General features: G+C 35.6%; 2 long non-coding RNA genes across 2 annotated transcripts; one reads left to right on the top strand and one right to left on the bottom strand.

Moving 5' to 3' along the window:
- The first annotated feature begins 412 nt into the window (after positions 1–412).
- LOC118487261 lies at positions 413–2,392 on the top strand. The gene is made up of 3 exons (XR_004881054.1): positions 413–600; positions 1,370–1,438; positions 1,906–2,392. It is a non-coding gene; the product is annotated as an uncharacterized LOC118487261 (long non-coding RNA).
- A 12,201-nt stretch (positions 2,393–14,593) lies between these two features.
- On the bottom strand, positions 14,594–16,038 carry LOC110904324. The gene is made up of 3 exons (XR_002572477.1): positions 15,901–16,038; positions 15,288–15,343; positions 14,594–14,783 (listed from the first exon to the last, which is right to left on the bottom strand). It is a non-coding gene; the product is annotated as an uncharacterized LOC110904324 (long non-coding RNA).
- Between the last annotated feature and the right edge of the window lie 6,966 nt (positions 16,039–23,004).

Below are 23,004 nucleotides of genomic sequence, written 5' to 3'. Positions count from 1 at the left end.
GAATTATATCATAAAAGGTTTCGAGGACGAAACCTCTTTAAGGGGGGTAGACTTGTAACACCCCGAAAACGGGTTTGGTAATTAAACCCCGTTAATACTAGGAACGGGTAAAACACCGTTAGTGGTAAAACTAACCCAGTGAAAAATTAGGATTTTAATAAATAATTTTATGTTAATAAAATTAGAAAGAGAATAAACGCTTTGAGAAAACAAAGCGTATATAAAGCCCGACAGGTTAACGGGACTTAGAAATACTACGGGTTATGACTTCCCCAAACCCATTAAGTAACTAGGGATATCAACCTAGTTGGTTAAGTGTTGTTAAAACAATAAAAGAAACAAGAAATAGATAACCCTTTAAATAACTTGGGTAAATTGAGGGACTAAACCTGGGCAAATGAGACAAGCTTTTATCAAAACAAAATAAATAAATAAAACACACACATACGTGTGTGTATGTCTGCGATTTTAACCAGAGCCAGGAAGGCTCTCTTGCTCAAAACCCTAAAGTGCCAAGAATCACCAAATTGAAGGGCAGAACTAGCTCAAATCAGATGCATGAACACGAATTCATGATCACCTAGTCATGGGGATTACAAGGTATGTCGAATTTTACGATTTGGTGACACTTTGAGATTATGATGAATAATCAAAATCGAAATTCTGGAATGAATGTTGAATCCATGAGTGTTATTGTGATTATATCTTAGTCTAGAAACAAACCCTAGTAGAAAGCTTGATGAATTGTTGTCAAAACTAGGGATTTGATAATTAACCTATTTTGTGCTAAGTGGGTTTTGATTATGTAGTGAAGATGATGGTTTACACATGTTTAAAATCATCATAGTTGCTAGTAGAAACAAGATACTTGAACAATTTGCAAGTTTAAGTGTTTAACATACATGACTTGAGATGGGTTTTTATGATATGATGATGTTAGTGTCAAACTTGTGATTAGAATCATCATATTAGTTAGTAAGACAAAGTACTTGAACCATTTAGGTGTTTGGGTACATAAATCATATTTACCATAAAATGGGTTGTTATATGATATAGAGGAATTGATGTTAAGATCGTGATATAGATGCTTGAAATCATGTTACCTAGTTGTAAAATGTGTAAAAAACAATGTATGCACATTAGGTGTCTGTTAAAATGCCTAAGTGAAAACTAAGGTGCTTGAAATTAGAAGTGAAAATGTGCAATGAATAAGTTGATAAGTCGATTGACTTTAAAAAGTCAAATCGACCAAGTGTATGATCGGATGGTAAATTCGATATAAGAAGAGTAGGATGGAATAGTCGTAAATGATTATGACTAACCTAACCATCTTACAATTACAATGATGGTTTGACTCTTGACAAGCTAGATGGAGGCTTGGGCAAGGAGCGGGTCAAACGGATCGGGTACGCGAAAAAGGAGCATAACCGGATGCAAGGTAAGCGACGCTTACATCCTTTTTGTAGAATATGCATTATTTTGTAAATTACAAAATGCGATTAGTGTAATATCCGAAATAAGGGTTCCGACGCTATTAACACGAGTCGGAACAAACATAAATGATAAAAACCAAGGGTCACGGTGAAAAGAGGCGAAACGGTAATTTAGTCACGTAATGACTAATAATTAATGAGTTTTCGTTAAGATCACTTTAAAGTGCAACTAATAGCGAGAAAATGAGTAAAGATGGAAATTTAGTCAAATATCGACTAAAGTAAATTGTGGTTTAAAAAGGGGTCTAGTGGCAAAAATCCGAAATGGGTCGGATGAGCAAATTGGTAAAATTAATAACCATGTTTTGCTACTTATGAAGATGCTTGGTCGTATAGGCCAAACGGGTCAATTGGCGTGATAACACCATTTGACAATATCGACTAATGTGGTTGTCAAGTCTTGTGATAACAGGAGCAATTAACGATTCGGATACTCCCGTCACCATAGAAAATGTGATAATAAAAGCGAGGTATAAATCGGGTCTATTTGTTGATCCGAGCCAGGTACGCATATTTATGATGTATGTAAAAGTGCTAATTTGGTCGAATAATTGGTGATAGTCCTTCATTGTAGAAGAAGGACCAAAATCGACCAAAACGCCCTTGTAGGCTAAATTGAACAAACAACCCTTAGAGGTTGTTTGGAAACGAGTCTTATGATTAAACAAAAGTTTAGAACGAGTATGGGTAGTGAAAGACGTAATTCTTGGGCCGAAAGACTCCATACGAGTCTTTGCCGTAAAATGATATTTCAAGGAGTATAATTCGGAACACATAGATATCTACTTTAAATCCAACACACATTTAGTTGTGATGGAAGAGTACTAGATAAGAAATATAGGTTACAATGCTAGATTAGAATGAAAGCGAATTTGAGCTTAAAAGTGCTTAAAATATCCTTAACGGGTCAAAATAAGCATACTAGTGAAAACAGGTTTAATTTGTGTATTAAACCTGTGATTCGAACCTAATATGGTATATAACATTTATTTGAAGAAGTGCATGAAATATAGGAATCAAATAAATATGTTTGTTTGATAAAATGCATAAACGGGTCAAAACTTGGTATAAAGGGTAATAAGCTGAAGACTTAAAAGTCTTAAACTTTGTTAAGCCGAATGTCGGATTTTAACTCCACATAATGGAGAATCAAATTACAAACACGTAGGAAGAAACGGTAGGTCAAACAGACTAACGAATAGAAAGATACGGAAGTTTTCGTGTCATTAAGCGGCAAATGGAAAAAGGCTGAATACAAGGACCACCGTAACTTACGGTGTCACCGTAAGTTACGGTGGAGTTGAACTCTTTACGGCAGTCTCCCCCTGAGTTACGGTGGGGAAAGTCTTAAACAGAGACCACCGTAACTTACGGTGCCACCGTAAGTTACGGTGGAGGCAAACTTGAAATGCAATGTTTTGGATCAAGAGATTATCTTTGGGATTTCTTTCCATTATCATATATCTTGTTTGGTACCGTTATTTAACGTAATCAAAACTAACTGTTGAGTCGGTTTTGAACACAGGTGTATGTCGAGAGCCCGGATGAAGATCAAGCGTCAAGCAAGAACCGAACACACGTTTAATAAAGCTTCCGCAACGTTGTTTTGTCGTTATTCTAAACGACGAATTAAATCACATTATGTATATCGCTTAAATTATAAAAGTTTTTAACAAGCCCGTATTTTCAGTATAATTGCGATTGTAATTACATGATTATGAGTTTAAATTATACGAAAAATGTTAAATAATAACTAGGGTGTTACATACGGAACTCATTCGAAACCACCAAAGCTCGACAGTATTGAAGATTATACATGGGGGAAAGAACGATTCATCAACTAGGCCAAAGCTTATGCGCACGAAAGCTGGTTTTGCATGGAATTCGGATACAATAGACCAGTCGATGATAAAAACGAAGAAATTCCACCCAAAAGCTTATCCGTTGATGACAAAAACAACTTCTCATATGAACGAAGAATGATTGCTCTAATCCAACAGTCGATTAGAGATGACATTTTTGCATTGCTTAATCACAACGATTCATCAAAATCAGTTTGATTTATTTGACGGTTTAAAAGGTGAATATGTATGACAAATGATTGAAAGCTTCTATCAACTTAAAATTGAACTTGATAGGTTTGGAATTGTAAAAACACGTGAGGAAATCATCGACAAAATCATTGAAGCGTTACCACGAGCTGATCAGTGGCAAACGTTTGTGTTTATTTTGAAAAACGATGTATTGTTTGATACAATTACTCTTGATGTTTTGATAGAAAAGATAGAAAGTCATGAGCTTGAGCTGCAAAAGCAAAGCAAGATGAGCAGTTCTTCACATCATCAGAATGTTGGTCTTTACTTCAAGGGCAGTGTACCTTCGGTGACAGTTAGTGAACCGCTAAAGACTGTATATAGTGTTGAAAAGACGAAAGACTCACAGAAAAGCTCATCAAGCTATGATCTAGGATATCATTCATCATCAACAACATCAACTCTAAAGACTCTGATGAGATTCTCTGCAACATCGCTTTAAAGCTGAAGAATTCTCCAACAATGAGCATCAACGCTGTTAAACAGCAAGTGAGCCTTCTGGGATTAATTCTGGAATCATACGAAGATCTGGTAGTTGGGAAAATTGGAAATTCCGAACTAACAAAGGAAGATTATGACCAGAGCAATCCAGAAGAGATGGAACTAATTGATCTGAGATGGTGTTTGGCAAGCTGCATTCAAAGAGCTCAGCGGTTCATGGATATTACTGGCAGACAATCAATCTGTGGACCATCAACAAAACTGGGCTTTGACAAATCAAAAGTGACCTGCTTCAAATGCAAGCAAAAGGGTCATTTCAAAAGAGAATGCAAAAACTCTGCTGTTGAAGAAACCGCTAATCCGTTTAAAGAAGATTACTATCAAAAAGCGATTTATCACAGGAACAGAGAGGAATCACCAAGGTTGAAACAAATTGACGATAATTCTGAGAAAGAGAAGTCAAGAGCTTGTGTTGTGATCCAAGATGATGAAGGGTATGACTGGAGTCAAGTACTTCCAGAAGAGGATGTTGTCGGTTACACGTTCACAGCACATGGCAGAACTATATCCACAAATAAACATAATGCATTTGTTGCTGTTGTGAAAGAGAAAACAAAAGAAGAGATTTTGAAAGAAAAGATATACAGAGAGAGATGTATTGTTGGATATCGAATTGAAGAGATGGAGAAGGAATATGAAGAAGCAAAGAACTATGGAAGGTATGATAAGAAACGAGAATGTTATGTCAACAGCAAAGGTGAACCAGTTGTTCATCCAAAAGAAGTGGTCTATGACGACGTTCTTGCAGTAATCCCTCTATCCGGCGAGTACTATTCAAATGTTACAAAAGATAAACATTATGAGAAAAAGATGGATAAAATCATCAGAGATGTCATGACAGCGAGTCTAAGACAGAGAGATGAAGAGAGGATGAAGAAGAATGTTGAAAGGTTGGTGGATGATTTGAAGAAGGTAGCTGAGGAAGAGAAAGAAAAAGAAGACGGAGCAGTTGTTGAAGAAGCTGTTACTGAAGAACAGCAAAATGGAGATGATCCAAAGAAGAAAGACGAAGATGATGTGAAGGTTGAAAGTTCGGTTGAAGAGATCGGTGCTGATGGTGCTGGTGGGAAACAACAGGAAAAAGAAGCTGATCAGACACAGACGGCAAAAAAAGCCGAAGTACCGATGACTGAGGTAAACATCTCAACTGAATCTGAAAACTTAAACAAAAATGTTGAACAGTGCAAGAAATGCATGGAAACGTGCAGTGCCTGTACTGAAAAAGATGAAAAATTCAGAACAAGAGATCTAGAATTCACTAAAATCAAAAAAGTTTTCAAAGAAAAATGCAAAGAATTCTTAGAAAACGAAAAGATTTTGAAAGATAATAACGAAAAATTGACACAAAAATGCAAGAGTTTAGTAAAAGAAAATGAAATTTTGGAAAAAAAGATTTCAAAAATGACAGAAGAGTGTTTGCAAAAAGAAAATTCGTTTCAAGAAATGAAGAAAGAGTATGATTCGATAAAACTTGCATATCATATCACAAAAGAATCATATGAAGACGTGAAGAGTCAAATGAAACTTGTTCAATCGAGATTGAAACATTGTTCTGAAACATCTGATACGCTTAAGCGACAGTATGAAATAAAGCAACAAGTTGTAAATTCTTACATTGAAGATGTTGCTAAGCTAAAGCGTAAAATAGTTGATTTAGAACGAGATAACAACAAGTTACACAGTTATCACGCTTCATGATATGTTCATGCATTTTCAATCTAAAACCAAATGGCAAAGATTCTGAGCAAAACAAGAAAGGAATTGGCTCAGAGTATCATTAGGTTCCACCACCGTTTGAGGAAAAGTTCACATTCTCTGATGACGAGAAGGTGGAAAAAGCTTTCAACGTGGTTGATCAATTGCCAGATAACATTGACGTAACCTATTCCAAATATGATGATGCTAGTGATTCAGAGGTGGTAGGTAAGGTCGTTGAAAGTGTTTTGAAAGAAGAGTCAGTTGAAACAGGTAAATCTGAATCACAAGATGAAAATGAAGGTAGTTTTCATGAATGTTATCTGAAAAACTCAAAATCTGAGAAAAAGGCGAATGATGATTCAAAAGGATTGGTTTATACCATGATTGGATTGGACAAATTATTCTCAGATATTGAATTCCCGATTCAGAATGTGATTAAAGAAAAGATTGACAAAGTTTTCGAAATGATTGAAATTGAAAAAATCCGAGATTTCAAAGTTCGATGGAAAGAATCACAAAACTTTTTATAACAAACCTGGTTTCAAGAAGAAAAACATGAATGCTGGGTTGGGTTATAAAAAGAAACAGAATTGGAAAAGAAATGAAACACCAAATTATCAGACGAAAATGAATTTTATTCACGGAACATGTCACACCCCAAACGCGTAAAACAACAAACCGCGGCGAAAACGTCGGGGAGTGGAGCGACAGAATTATTGTTTCAACAACCATGGTAATTAAAGTTTTGTATTATTAAAATTAAAGTTTACATTGTCTTGGAGTTCAAACTAAACATAACATAAATAACTGTCTTTTAAGTCACTAAGGCCCAAGTCCGCCTAAGTGAAGCACACACATCATCATGCATTAGCACCTGAAACACATGTAAAAATAGGTATGTCAGCATAAAAATGCCTGTGAGATACATAGGTTTTGATTATGCAGGATTCATGACTTGTAGTTAAAAGAAGTGTTTAACAAAAATGTAGTCATGAACCTTGTAAAATGTTTTCCTTTATAAAATCATATGAAAATCGATGTGAAAATCGAATGATAATAAAAGGATAATGCATGGTTAAATGAATAACCAAGTAAAAGTGGATTTGTATAAAATATGTAATTTGTAAAACAATGTTGTGTCCTTGTATAAAATGTTTCATGTCTTGTTGAAGTGGTTTAGATAACGCAACAATGTGTAATACAATAAAAGCACTTATATATAGGAAGTACCAGCGGCGTATCCACCATGCTTTTATCAATAATCAACATAGCCCCGTTACATAAGTCACTTATCAATAATCAATCAAAATGTCTTGTTTAAAACCAATGTCCAAATGTTTATGTGTAAACCATGTTCAATGTCATGTGTAAAATGTATCATATAATACTAAATGTAATGCATAGCAAGTAGAAAGTATCTACTCAAACTATATGATAATGTCAATGTGAAAACAAATGTCATGTATGGTGAATAACTAGTAATTACTCAACCCCATAGGAAAATGTACAAAACACAGTTTTTGAATAAACCTAAGTTTAAATCAAATGTTATGTTTTGCAGAAAACAATGCTTTATGGATACGAGTATTTATGCAGTAATGTTAAAACGTATACATTCAAGCCTTGCGACTGTGGCGAAAAAACCTTAAACAAATTAAAGGTTTATCTAAATTATGTATATCGGATTCTGTCATTCCCAACTTCCAAACAAACCTAGGAAGTCGGAAACGGGTTTTGTCAAGTCCTATGGTACCATTACATACTACCGAGCGGCATGATCAGTGTTAATGAATGTATTATTGTCTCGTTAAACATACCAAATGTCATACCAATGTAAGCATGCTAAATGAAAACCATGTACTAAGTATGCTAAGTAAACATACATAGTAGAAATGTTCATGAAATCAATGTGCTAGCATGCTCAGTAAACATACATAGCAGAAATGTCATGTAAAACAATGCGTCCATATGCTGAGTAAACATATGCAACAAAGTGTCTATGAAATCAATGTGCTAGCATGCTTAACATACATAGCAAAACATAGTTGAAATCATGTACTATATGTGTACTAAGTGAAACTAGCATGTTTATGTCATGAAAGCATGAAAATCACGAAAGTAACAAGTATACACATGTGTATCACCCCAAAGTATTTGAAAGCGGTAAAAGAGGGGAACAATGTACTCACATGGGATTGCTTATTAGTCTTGAGAATAAGACCAACTAAAGCTCCAAGGATCACGAATTCAAACGGCACCTAATATAGGTAACTATGTTAATAATCGGATCCTAAATCGGGAGATAGGATAGAATGATGTTCTATAAATCAAATGAGCATTTGAACTAATATGGCATGATTTAATAGAGCTAACATTCTGATTTGGAAGTCTACCTAAGTGCTTTTGACCCGTTTCGACCCATTATGGTAGTATAAGCTACTATAATGCGTCGTTTGCGTAAAACTATGGTCGGATGGTTATCTACGTGTTATGTCAAGTCTTACACGCCCAAATATGCCTAAAAATGTTACTAAATCAGATCATATGTCAAAAACATGTTCACATATGCAAAATACGGATTTATGCTTCAAAAGGGCATTTTGGTCATTTTTATGGGCATGTAAACGACTTAACGAATAACTAACCAACCCTATGTGATCATAGGGTATAACCTCAGAGGTTATTCCCTATGCAACTATGATCACTAACATGCTTGGTCGGATCCTAATGATCGACCAAACGGGTCGGGTTCGAAAGTCTAAACGGTTGTCTAGACCGCTTAACTTATGACCCTAAACAAGCACTAAACTAGTAGTGACGAGTTAAACATGTCAAAACATGTTTAACTAACTTAGGAAACTGAATTGGTATCAAAACAAAGTGTTTTGATACCTAAAAGTAGTTCCATTGCAAAATGCGTGCTAAAACGCATTTTGACCGAAACTTTGACTCGTCACTATACCTAGTTAACGTGGTAATCAGTAGGTATAATCGCTAAGGATTATAACCATCGTGATTACAATCACGTTGCAAAGTTCAAACGAACTCTGTGTTGACCACTGCCTGGTCAAAGCAGAAAGTCAAACACTGTTTGACTTTCACGCTTGAAAAGCGATAAAAGCACGAAAGAAGCTTACAAAGGGTCCAAGCTAGGAAGAACTTGATCTAAAACACTCAGGTATGAAGCAAAGGCTTCAACTTAGAGCATTAATCAGATCAAGGGTGAGGAAACAAATGAGAAAGCTTGGGTATTTATACTTGTTGTGATGAAACAAGATCATCACATGTGTTTGTTTGGCCAACAAGAAAGAAATCACAGCCATACATGTATTGGTTACTGATTGTAGGACTTGTTCATCACACAAACCAGCCCACCAAATGCAGAAACCAGCTTTAAAAACCAAGACAGCAGCTGAATTAAAACTTTCTGTTATTGGGCCTTCTGTCGTGCCCCGCGTAAGAATAGGGACTGGGCTTACGCGGCCCGCGACCTCTGGTTGTTTCAGCAACAGTTTCATTTTTGACAGGTTTGGTCCCTGCACATGTATAAGCTGCTTTTTGGCACTTTTAACCCTCGTTAAGCCATTTTCAAGGCTCTACAAGGTAGTCAAAGTATATAGGACTCAAAATATGCTCGGAGAAGTCCCGGGTGTCGGTTCGTTTGGTCGTACGGTCGCGTTATTCGTCTAATTACGACGAAACTCGAACGAACGCGAAAACGATCCAAATTAAGTGACGAATGGTATTTTTGCGTGCCGATCACTAAAATAAAAATATTTTAGTGTCTACAAAGTTTTGGATGTCTAGATGTGGTCAGAACGGTAGATATGCGCGTAAATGCAAACTTACGCCGTTTTTGACACTTTTAGTCCCTGTAAGATCAAATAAGCATATTTTCGCACACCGAACCACTCAAAGCTTATTTCTAAGCTATGTTTAGGTTATTTATGGTATGTTTAGCTTATGGTCATGTCCCGGACTATACGTTGCCATACGAAACGGCAGACTTTTGCAGTTTGACGCAAATAGTCCCTGTAAGCGAATAAACTTGTTTTTGCCAAACCAAACCCTTTAAAACTTATTTCTAAGTTATGTAAAGGTTATTTAAGGTATGTTAAGCTTATGTTGCTGTTCCGGAGTGTTTTTCGTGATAAACTAATTACGTTTACGCATCAGTTTGCGTATAGCTTTCCAAAAAGCGACATAGAGTTCAAAATCGATCAAAAATCAAAACGTGCAAAATGTCAAACATAAATAAACAAACATTGGGATCAAAATACATTGTTTTATTGATATTGAATTGTTCAGAGTTTGTACAATGATTTCACAAGCACAGATGTCACAGAACAAGTTCCGAAGAAGAGAAATAACTCCAATTTAGGCGTCAGTCTAATGAAGAGTTCTATGCTAAAAAGAAAAAGCAACAACAACAGGTGAAAGATGTTTCAAAGAGAACATGTTTCAAATGTGATCAAACAGGACATCTTGCACACAAGTGTCCAAATCCGAAACCTGTTGGTGTTAAGACGAAAAAGAAGTCTGATGATGTTGAAAAACAGAATTCTGACGATGTGAAACAAACGTCAACTAGATTTGGTTCAAAACAAACTTGGAGGTACAATACAAACAAGTTTGGTTCGAATCAAACTTGGAAATCAAATCCGAATAGGTTCGATTCAAGACAAACCTGGAATTCTCACATACCCAGATTTAGAACAACACAAAGTTGGAAAACAACTGTCGATGCAACGAAACCAAATCAGTTTTGGAAAATAAAAGTTTTTCAAAATCAAAACACTCAAAATGATTCACATTTTACAAAAAGAATTGCTTCAAAAGGACAAATTTGGGTAGAAAAGAAACAAAAGGTTTCTGTGAGTGATAATCGAAATGAAAATACATTTGTGAAAAATGATAAAGATTTTCCGAAGTTGAATGAATCATATTGTGTTGAAATGCCTAAGGTCAAACAGACCTGGGCTAATTTGTTCAAGTAATTGAATAGTTTGAATGTGCGGGTGCTCCCAAAGACAACTGAATGTCATCTAGAGGAGTATCGGAGCAACCTGGCACGAGAAAAGGAGGCTGCTGGTCCCTGCGTTTGAAAACAGGGAGTTTATTCATTTCTGTACATAAATAAACAATATTTCAAAAACCTAAAAAACTAAAAAAATTAAAAAACCAAAAATATGTTTTTATTTTGTCAAAAAATTGAAAAATAAAAAATATGTTTGTTTTTAAATTTTGTCAAAAATTCAAAAATTCCAAAAATATGTTGATTGAATATGCCGAAACCCTCACGGCTGAACAAACATGATTAATTTCACAAGATAACGTTTTTCAAACTATCAATGTGTTGTAAATCATGGGGGTACGTTATACGCTATATTTTCTGCAAAACAGAGCATGTGAAGCAGAAAATGAATGGCGAGACAAAGCTATCAGTATCAGGTTGTCAAATTTTCTTTAAATGTTTTGAATTTTAGGGGGAGTATAGCGTTGTCAGAAAATACAAAAACATTAGAAAATTTTAAAACGCCAAAAACATGATAAAATTCAAAAAGAGTTTTGTGTAAAAAGAGGAAATGATAGTACATCAGTAGACAATCACTATACGCTAAAGAATTGGAAAGTTAAAATGTGATAAACGGTCTCACTGATGATATGCCAGTAGGTTTTTACACGCTTAGTAGATTGTTTTTGAGATATAAACCTAAAAATCAAATACTTACTTATCTCGTGGGGAACATCTCTCGGATATATGGGTAACCCCCAAAATCTTGTTTGAGAGATTGTCTGATTCTGAGATACTAGGTCTTTATGCTATTTGATATCTGGGGTATTATACCTGGTCTTCTGATATTATGGAAGCAATGGCCTAGGCCTCGTATAATACTTTACGCGCTTTAAAAGCTTACCCTCTGCATAAAAATTGAAAAATATCAAAAGATATGAATCAATTGCAGTTGAAGAAAAGATTCTCTAAAGGGAACACACCTAAAGTCGAGCCTTCATCTCTTTGACTGAACGGAAGTTCATACCTGAGCACTCAAGGTCTCGCACTAACCCAGAATACAGATATCAAATTGGTATATTCACATGTAAGACTGAATCTAGGGAATTTTGATACGGGAGTATATTCTGAGGTGGGACACGCGAATAAGTTAAGTCCTTAAAACACTAATTCCGTATCTCGAATCAATTAAACTTTGTGTGAAAATTTAAGTGGATCAGTATACTGATAATCTAAGTGAATCGTTTAGAAATTAAAGTCTTAAAAGCTCAACGGTGCTAGTGATTTGTCATAAACTGATATGATCCTCTGACGCAAACTCAAACAAAAATATTGTCTGTAAATATGTTTGTAAGTATTTCTTTACTGCTTTATGTTTCAGAAAAATACAAAAAGATTTTGATTCTACTTTATTTTCGACAACCGATGTCTGAGAAGGTGAGTTTCAAAATCTAAGTATGCTGAACGTGTTTCTGAAAATAAAACAAGTTCACTAAATTGAAACTTGAAGTTTTTACTCAAAAATCAAAAACAGTTTGTGGTATCTCCAAGGTCATTAATTTGGACTTGGATGATTAACTGTGAGGGAATTGGATGTTTAAATTGTTAAAATCTGTTGAAAAGAGCCAGGTTACAGTTTTGGATTCTTAATACTGCCAAATCTATAAAGTATTTTGATAGGGGGAGTGAAGTCAAGTTAATCCTGGATATATTCATATTATTATATTTTAGAGCCAGGTTCTTGATTCAAAAAGTTTTTAAAGAGCCAGGTAATCATTCCTAGATGTTCAGAACATTTTTACTTATAAATGTTTAAGAATTTGCAGATGTTGTACCAGACTACGATCCCGATAGCCGAGTCTAAGGGGGAGTCTGAAGATGAGCTCAACGCAAGGGGGAGTTTGTATCCGGAAAGCCAGGTGTCGATCCCAAAAGTAAGGAAGCTTGATGAAAGGGGGAGCCAGAAGAAAGAGTTTAACGAAAGGGGGGGGGCTAAAGCTGAAGACAGATCCACGGGGATTCTGTTCGATCAAGAGGGAGTCTATGTTGCTGAAGATGTGATAAAGCTTCAAGAAGACTCAGAGAGAGAGAGAAAGACAAGACGCTACGAGATTGACTGCGGCAATATCCAAGGGGGAGTCTGTTAGTGCATTTATGTCTATCGCCTCCGTTAATACAGATCGTAGCAGAAACAGAATGAAACCAAGCTTTATATTGTAAAATATAGGAGAAAAATCAAGGTGGCATAATTGTAATTTCATTAAACTTAGCTTAGAAGCCTTTCCTATAAATTGGAGGTATAAGGCTTTAGTTTAGAACTTTTGCCACATTTGGAGTTTGGAGAGCTTTGAAGCTAGAGAGAGAAAGTAGAGAGAGAAAGGCAAAAGGTGATTCACGTTTGATGTACGTTTTCATATCATTAAATCGAATCATAGATTATAGTACAGTTCTCATGTTCAGTCCACGCACGTGTACGGATTCCGCACGCCACACGTGTCATACGCAATCGTTCGGGAGTTAAAAACCGATCCTACAGTATCCTACACGTATACGCACGCTAATAATCTTGTCCACCGTCATAGCACGCATGGGTCTCCTAAGTATGCATCATTTTCCATTTAGGGCCCCAAAAGCACGCTTCATGTCTTTCTAGCCCCTTCTTGCAATTTCTTGAACTTCTTATCAATTGGATCGACGGGAAATGGATACGTTTTCACAAACGTTGACCAAGTTGGGTAGATCCCATCGGTTAAATAGTATCCACGTTGGTATGTATGTCCATTCACTTTTAATGGACACTAAGGTAGGGTTCCATCCCGTTCAGCGAAATATTTTGGAGATTATTGGAGCACATTGATGTCATTTATGAATTGGGCAGACCACAATACGTATGTCAAAACCATAAATCTTGTGACGTGACCGCTTCGACCACGACCGTTGGGTAATCGTGATCAACTCACATATATTGGCCTCGTAACTCAGTTGGACACATCCTCCACACAAGATACGTACACTCAATGCTACCTAACATCCTTGAAATGTGGTGTTTTTCCTCGTGTTTTTTGTACAAATTCGTTACGTTGGTGCATGTCGGCCTACACAAGAACTCTTCAACGTATAAATGACACGGGCGCTGAATCATAGTGATGATGTGTAACACCCGTAAAATTTTCATCCAATTGTGAGACGACACGTCTCCCAAGTTTCCAACTAAGGAAAGGGAATTTATCATTCAACTAAGTAACGATACATGTCTAATCCTCCAATTAATCTTGACTATGTGGAAGGAGAAACCTCCAATTAACCCCAACTATGTAGAAGGAGGAAAGACTTATATTCTACGTTCTTTGAAAACATGTTTCATATCCCTGACTGATCCCGATTATGGGAAGGAGAGGAACTATTACTGTGCGTTAACTAAAATGCGTACCGGATCTTTGACTAATCCTGACTCTGGGAAGGAGATGGACTATAATTGCCAAATGGCAAAAGAATCAAAGTCCAAGGACTAAAGTTGTAAAAATCTCAAATTTTAGTTTCTCGAGGTCCCTTACGGACCGCAAGGCTTAGCCCTTACGGTCCGCAAGGGTGTTTGAATAATTGTGTGCGCTGAAGGTCCTTACGGACCGTAAGCCGTGACCCTTACGATCCGTTGGTGAAACGCCCATCTTTGTCAAACAATCAAAACGACACAACATGATAATGTTCTTTACTAACATTGGTATTTTTACAAAAATACCCTTTCCAAAAATTGAACCGAATTTAAAGATTTTAAAACATTCATCTAACGGTTCGATAGTCATAAACTTCACAACTAACTTACATCAATTTATCATGTTAACAAAATACCATAAAAGCTAAATTTACAAAGTTTCAAAAGTTAACATTAAGTTTCGACCCGTTTGACAAATCTTGCATTCAGAAGCGCGTACAGGCCTTGTAGAGTGTTCATTCCGAGCCGCCGAGTTCAAGCATGCGATTTACCTACATCCATAACCACAACTTACATGTTAGTTCATTTAAATTACATTACCCGTTACCAAGTCAAATTGCCCTTTCAATCATCCTTCACAAATGACAACTCCAAATAAATGGATATTACACATTTCCATCTCTATCATCATGAATACTTAACGTTTCGTCCGACCCGCTTATACGGGTCATTGCTTAGACTCACATCCATCTTTTACATACTTTGCTAGTTTGACTTTTTAAAAGTCAACACATAGCCATTACAATCGCCTTGTGTTTCCATCTTATTTGACCCGTTTAACTACGGGTCCTTACATCATCAACATAATTTACTTTTCATACTTTCAACCCGTTCATACGGGTCATCGAATATACCTTCCATTTAATCCAATACTTCACCAATTTCCTCATTATAACATTAACCATAAATCTCAACATGGACTTCAATCAAATTTACATTATAAGAACTAACATAAAAATCTACATTCTAACAAAGCGAAGTTCATAAGAACTTACCTTGGCCTTGCTTTTCCTTTACTTGTGATCAACTTGAACTTTCTTCCTTTATTGTCCTAAACATGGCATCATACCGTTTAGAATTCACATAAACTTTCATTTCACATTTTTACCCCTTTGAGCCATCATAACAACAATTTAACATAATCACATTCTCTTTGATTATCATTACATATTGACAACAAGTGTCTAAATTAAACTTATCAAATTCAGCCCAAGGCATTTCATCGAGCACCTAGTGTGAGTACAACTTAACAAGCATAATGTACAAGCATTATAAGCATATTCCTACCAAGTCTTTTCCAAATCATGGCAATCATCATTAAGACATAATTTTTTCAAATTCTTAGGTTGTTTAACATCAATTATCAATAAATATTTAATTTCACATATTATATTACAACTAACATTACTCAAGATTATCATCATTTTCATAGAGTTTTCATACATAAATGGGTCTACATAAAAATCATTAATCTAATCCGAATTTCATACTTTAGTCAAGTCTTATGGACTAATTATAACTCCCTATCATCAAATTTTCACATGCACATACGGATTATCAAAAGACCCAATTTCATCATACATCAAATTTTCCAAAATTACAACATACCTTAGATCAAGAGTACTTAATTAAGCTTAGATAAAGCTTCATGCATAAAATTCCAGCTTCTAAGATCAACAATTGGGGTAGATTTGTGTTGGATTGATTTTTAGGGAAGAACCCTTTTGCCCTCTCTCAAACCCATGACCAAACCCACACATTCATCTCAATTTTCTGCATTTTTCTTTGTTTATCCAAACATTCATCTCATTTAACAAGTTTGGTCCCTCCTTCTTTATAACATTTCATGTACTACCCCAAATGACTAACTTGGTTAGACATTTTTACTTATTTACTAGCTCATAATTTAGCTTTCATTTAACAAAAATTTACATTTGCATTATTCTTTTTAAACACATCTTGATTAAAATATCATATTATGACTTCTAGAATTTTGGGGGTGTTACAAGTCTACCCCCTTAAAGAAGGTTTCGTCCTCGAAACCTGAATACATACCTTCTGACAGGTCTACCCGTATCCCTTCGTAATTACATACCTCAAACTTCGAAAACATGCTTTCAATCGATCATCCATCATGATGAATCGGTCATTACTACTTTAAAACTTGTCTAATACACTTGGTAAATCAATCTTGCATGATTCAATGCTATTCTATTACATTATTCCATGATCACCGTTCATTTGTTCAATTTGATTTCTTAAAACTTATCTGTCAAGTTAATCATTCCCGCATACCTCTAACATCTACTTAGGGAAATAATTATCATAATATTCATACTTGTTCATTCCTATTCATTCATATAAAATCACAAGTCATACATCATTTAGTAGGTGCTAACTATTTAGCTTCTACATACATACCATCCTTCCTAGGCCAATATCAAGCAAAAATTTCTTTCATGGTGCTTGCTTGATAATTTCTTTCATATTTTTCTTGCGATACCTACGTGTGATCTCTACCCGAGACCAATATTTCTTTCATTGATGATCTATCATATCTGCATGGTTAACCGCAATTTAATGTATACATTTATACAAGTCGGGTGTATAATATGATCGAGTAATCAATACTTACATTTGTGTAACTCATATTACACTCGAGGTGTCATACGTAACTATACTTGTCATCACATTCCATAGCTGTCATACATACGTCATTCCTTCTAGCAATTGTAATGCTAAGGCAATACCTAACATTGTACCACAATGGATTAATTCTTACCTATATGCTTACTAAGGTTTCGTTCTATACGAGATTATAAGCTTATTACACATGCCATTCCATTCATTCGATAATTTAGATTACACTCTACCTCGTAGGGTCGTCTTATAATACGAACCATGAATATTAGGTATACAGACTCTAACTCGTGAACATTTCTTTAGAGGTTTACCTTCTAATTAAGTCCTCACATACGCTAGGGAGCCCGACTAGGGGCAAGATCCATTTAATTTTTTCATTCCTTTACTCAATTAGTCTAAAATTTCATGTCTTAGCGAAATCCCATCTTATATTCTTTGCAAGGTTTACTTGTGGCAAAATGTCTTTTATGCCACATTCCATTCAAATATTCTTTATTTTATATTCCACGCAATCCTTCTTTATGTAACATTCTACCTCTCTAATAGTTATGCATTCTAGTATTTTCATGCTAACTTCCTTCAACGTTAACCTTTCACATTTTCCATACAATTCTTTCTAATCATTCTAAATTTGGCATACTAAGCATGTACTCCGCTTTCTTACCAGTTCCTTACTTTCCTTTCCTTTCCTTTCCACTACCCATTTTTCCGATACGCGGGTCGACTCTTACCATCTTTCCACAACGACATTTAGTAACTCCATCACTATTAGTTGTTTGCTAATTCATTCCACACCTTTCTCCTATTGCACTTCGATTTGCACATTAGCTTATGTTTTTCAATCATTTACAAAATTCCTTTCGTATGCAATATCTTGTTATCCCCCTTACTTTGACTAGTTTAATGATTTACTTCCAAGCCATATTACATGTTCAACTTCATCAATTGAAGTTCATAACCTTTGATCATTACCCTTTCCATTCCTACAGTATGGACTAACTCGCACATTTGTACTCCCTCGTTGATTTTGGACATACTTATGCAAACGTTGTTCTTGCCATCCCATTTCTTTTATATCCTTTATTAATAAGTCCAACATTTAATTATGTTTACACGTTGGGCCATCTCCATCATTCTTGAAATTAGTTCATATCATTTAAACTTTCAAATTCAAATATACTTACTATCATTATACCATTTCCTACAAAATCCCTATCCTTGTAAGTGCTTAAATCATTCATCTAGGTCTTAGCCCATTATTCATTCTAATTCTCATGAGTTGATCACTACATGCTTAATACGTAACACATTTAGCGCATAGTTCTTCCATCGTAATCTTTTATACCTCAACATCTTTCTTTGTATATATATTTACTTACACTATCACATGATACCACCTTTGTCATATGTTTTACTCTTACTCGTATATCCCGTTTGGGTCTACCACGGTTAACTATCAACATATCCTTATTCATATTCCCACAACCAGCTACAACCTATTTCACATACATTCACATATACATCACCTATATATATGTATATACATTCCTTTAGTCCAACATCATGCTTGACCGACCAGGCTACTTGTGCCACTTACCTGTTATGTTTATACCTGTTACATTTAGTTAGGTGGAGAAAAGCATCTCCTCATTTGCTTTCATACATTCCTTCCCACCTAAAGACTCTAAATTTTATCCGTCTATAACCCCTTCTTAAGGTTCTATCCATGCTTACCACCCGGATACAATCCTTGCGTTCTGGCTGTTCATTCGGGCATTTCGTTTGAGTTTGTTTGACCTGTTTTTGCTTATGGGTTAGAACATCTTCTTTTGTACTTTTCTTCCTTATATGCTGATTCTCCTTCATCTACGGGTTCAACCCGTTCATTTCCACTTTTCTTTCTTTCATCACATCATCCTCCATCCCGTCTCATGTGACACGTCTCGTAGCCACCTTCTATATTCAACTTCAAGTGTTGCTTCCCAACGCTATATTCTACATTCTATCTCATGTGTCGTGTTTTCACATAAATATCTTCCTTTAAAATTTTCATTCTACTAACATTTACTTTTCATTTGACAAGATTTTCATCCTTAGGACCATACTACACTCAAAATTCTATCATTCTCTCATGTTCAATACTTTCTAAGCTTGATCATACTCATCATTCAAACATTTCACTACATTCTAGGTCTAAGCATACTCGTTTTCCATACATTTCATTACATTCTATGACCATACCAACTTCTTCCGCAATCATTGCTTTTATTCCTTTTTACCGTGCCATTTGTTATCGTTTGTATTCCCTTCATCTGTCATCTACATTAAACACTTTCTACATTTATTACTTCATATACTTTTTTATGTTATCTCAAGTTACATTCATGCGTAACTCATATTTTAACAACTTTCATTTCACTTATACATCATCATCAACATTGGTCATGATAGGCCATATCATGCATGCCTTTCGTTCATAGGGAAATAGAATCCCTCAGCCTTCTTACTTACTTTCTCGCACCATCAATTACTCGAAACAAATTTCGTTAACAAGTGCTTCATTCTCCTTAGCCATCTACTATAACATTCGAGATCATTACTAAATTTCATTCTTTGGTCATGTTCACTTCATTCTAGCATTTTTAAATTTTTCTATACTTTCCTTTCTTTCATGCTAGGTGTTAACGGTCCTTTATGACCACACCACATACTTCTCATCATAGGGTTGATGAACCCAGCTAGAACTTCATTCATAACTTTCCAATCATATATGTTCTTACTTAGAAAAAACATTTCAATATGACCCGGTTAACATTTAGAGGACCCTAATTATCATAGGTTACTTTTTCAGAAGCTTGACGGAGCTATTAGATTGGCCTTAGGAAATATTCTACAACATATTTTAAGTAATATGTTAATAAGCTTAACATATTTTAATGACTTTCATTCTCTTACTCATTACTATTATACTTTCATTCCATCTGTTCTTGGTGTTAACAGCTAGTTCATGACCACACCGCATACTTTTCATTATTCTCGGTGTCAGCGGCCATTTCATGACCACACCGCATACTTTTCATCATTCTTGGTGTTAACAGGCACTTCATGACCACACCACGCACTTTTCATCATTCTTGGTGTTAACGGCCACTTCATGACCACACCGCTTACTTTTCATCATAGGGAACCCGGTACTACTAACTTCATTCGTATCCTTCATTTCATACATATCCTCATTAATCATCATACTACATTTGGGGGTTTATTGGGAACCATCAAGATTCGGGGCTTCATTACACATTAATTCAAAATTTCACTTGTTTCTTGAGCCCCATTGTAAGCTACAGTTACTCTGTTGTAGCTTATGGTATATATATATATATATATATATATATATATATATATATATATATATATATATAAGGTCAGGATTTGGAGAAAACGGTGAAAAGTGTGAGAACGGTGAGAACGATTATGGATCGTCCGATCAAAACAATCCATGGACTAGATTGCGCGGTGGCGTTTCCGTAAATAACATCAATATTATTAGGTGGGACGCGCTTCATTAAGGGTAAAAGGGTCTTTTTACCCTCATATTCAAAACGCCATCATATGATAAAACGCCATATAAAAATAAAATGCCATTAAAAACAAAACGCCACAAACTAAAAATAAAACGCGTTGAATATTACAGGAAGATGAAACAACACAAATAACTGAATTTCAGTTATTAACATTTATTAGAAGAAATTCCCTCCTAAATTACGCGCCAAAAACATCATTATATAAACAAACGGAAACCATAGCTTCCATAATCACTTCAATCTATCCATTTTCTGCCAAAAAAAAACACCTTTAACCAAAAAACACCAAATTAAACAAAACGCCAAAAATGGCAACAATCGTTTCGTGGAGATACACTATGGGGATCAGGCGATACGTCATCCATTTTGACAACAGAAGGAGGGTGTATGTTAAGACGATCAGGGCTGTTCTGAAGATGGAAGAAGAGACACAGAGGCAAATCCTATCCATTGGCATCGCTCTAGACAACGAATGCCATGAAACGCATATGCTTATGAAAGCATTAACCAGCAAATTTGGACCAATCAAAGGAAATGTGAAGCCAGACCCTGTCATGACATCATGGCGTTTTGATGATGAAACAGACATGGTGACGATTACATACGACAGCGGAGAGCAGCAAGACTACTGGCTAGAGAACATCATGACAAAGCAGCAACTGAGTTTCATGGAAGAATTGCATAACGCCACCTGTACCAACCCAGAAATAGACTCATAATTGGAGTTAATGCAAGACATGTTCAGGTGGAGGCTTCAAAATCTTCAGGAACAAGAAGCTGATGAAGATGAATGTGATCACATGGATGAAGATCAAGATGAAGACTCCGAGGAGGAAGAAGATGACACAAGTGATGGATACTATTCAGATAAAGTACCTTCTGATGAAGGATTTTAATTTTTTTCCTCTTTTTTTTTCTTCTATGTAATCTTCTTTTTTTAAAGATAATTAAATGATATATTACTATCTTTATTAGCAAAATGCCAAAATAATACTAAACATGGTTTACCCTAACAAAACGCCATAAATAACAAAAAATATTTTCCTCCTTACTATTTTATTTACTCTGTTATTGTATTTTGTCATGATAGTCTGCATAAGGCCATTTAAAAAAACGCTAAACTAAGAAGATGGGACGCCTAAAACCTATAAAACTGCTAAAAGCTGATCAACACAGTAAATACAAAATACAGTAACTGAAAAGACAGTTACTTTATAACTATCATTTATTATAATAAAAAGTCCCGCCTAAACTACGCGCCAGAAAACTCCTATAAGAGAGGGTCTATACACAATGAAATTAATCACACACAGAAAAACACAAAAACGCCATATCCTCTAGAAACCACTCCCTTTAAAACGCCACAGATGTCAAAGCTTTCACTGAAATGCATCCTTTTCCTGAGGGGGGTAACTCAATAATATTTTGCTGGATGAAATGGACAAATATTCAAGAAAAAGAGACTGTAAGGATCGTTATACAACCTGACGAGCCGATCAGAAGAGTGCTTAGACAGAATCAGAGGCGGAATTCATTGATTCGGTCTTCGTTTAGCTTGATTTCACACTTTAACGTCTCTTTTATTGATCTGCTAACAAATTACAAGCTCTGGAGACAAACTGGCAGGGCTTCGCCGTTACACAACACAACTGCTACTTAGTTCCGCTTATGAGACCATCTATATATAGGCATGAGGTTTCGCTTGAATGTACATGCTCACATAAGCGAAACCTCCTGCTGTCATTCAAGCGGAACTAACAAATGACATACAAGCGGAACTACCTATGACACATAAGCGGAACCATGTCTAAAACATGATTTCTCGATTTCCGTGCATAATACACTCAACCCTAGCCTAAGACTCGAACTAAGATGTAGTCGACAGACAACTGCACCAACAGACTCCCCCTTGAATGTTGACGGAATCTTCAGTGAGAGTCTTCAAGCATTGACAGCTCTTCACTCTTAATCGGTCTTCTTCAGGAACTCTTCCTGGAATCTTATCTACTTCAGAAACTTCTTCCTGGAATCATGTGCCTGGATCTTTCTCTGGATCTAACTCTCGTCAGACTCCCCCTATCATCGAGCTGGGATCGCTGTCTGGTATTTGTTATCACCATTGAAACTATATCCTGGCTTTTTCTCTGTTCAGCTCAAACATTTACACAAAAAACTCAAACACTCTGTCACAAACAAACACAATTGTGATTCAACTTAATGAATCAACTTAATCATCTGAGAATCTTCAAGAATTTTTCACATTTAACAATTTATTAAACTTTCCAAAATCTGATTAACCACTTCAAACCAATTTATCCAAACCATCTGGTCATCATGTTTAGCCTTTGAGATCTTGAATATCAGCTCTCCAACATCAGTTGTCGAAAATCTTTTTGGTTTTTCAAAATATAAATGCAAAAATTAAATGCAGAAATGAAATATGAACAAACATATTTTTGTGAGTTCGTGCAAGAGGATCATATCA

This window comes from Helianthus annuus, chromosome 2 (genome assembly GCF_002127325.2).
Source record: "Helianthus annuus cultivar XRQ/B chromosome 2, HanXRQr2.0-SUNRISE, whole genome shotgun sequence".
Classification (NCBI taxonomy): domain Eukaryota; kingdom Viridiplantae; phylum Streptophyta; class Magnoliopsida; order Asterales; family Asteraceae; genus Helianthus; species Helianthus annuus.
Note: the sequence above shows the minus strand (reverse complement) of the source record. Positions and strands in the feature narration are given on the sequence as shown.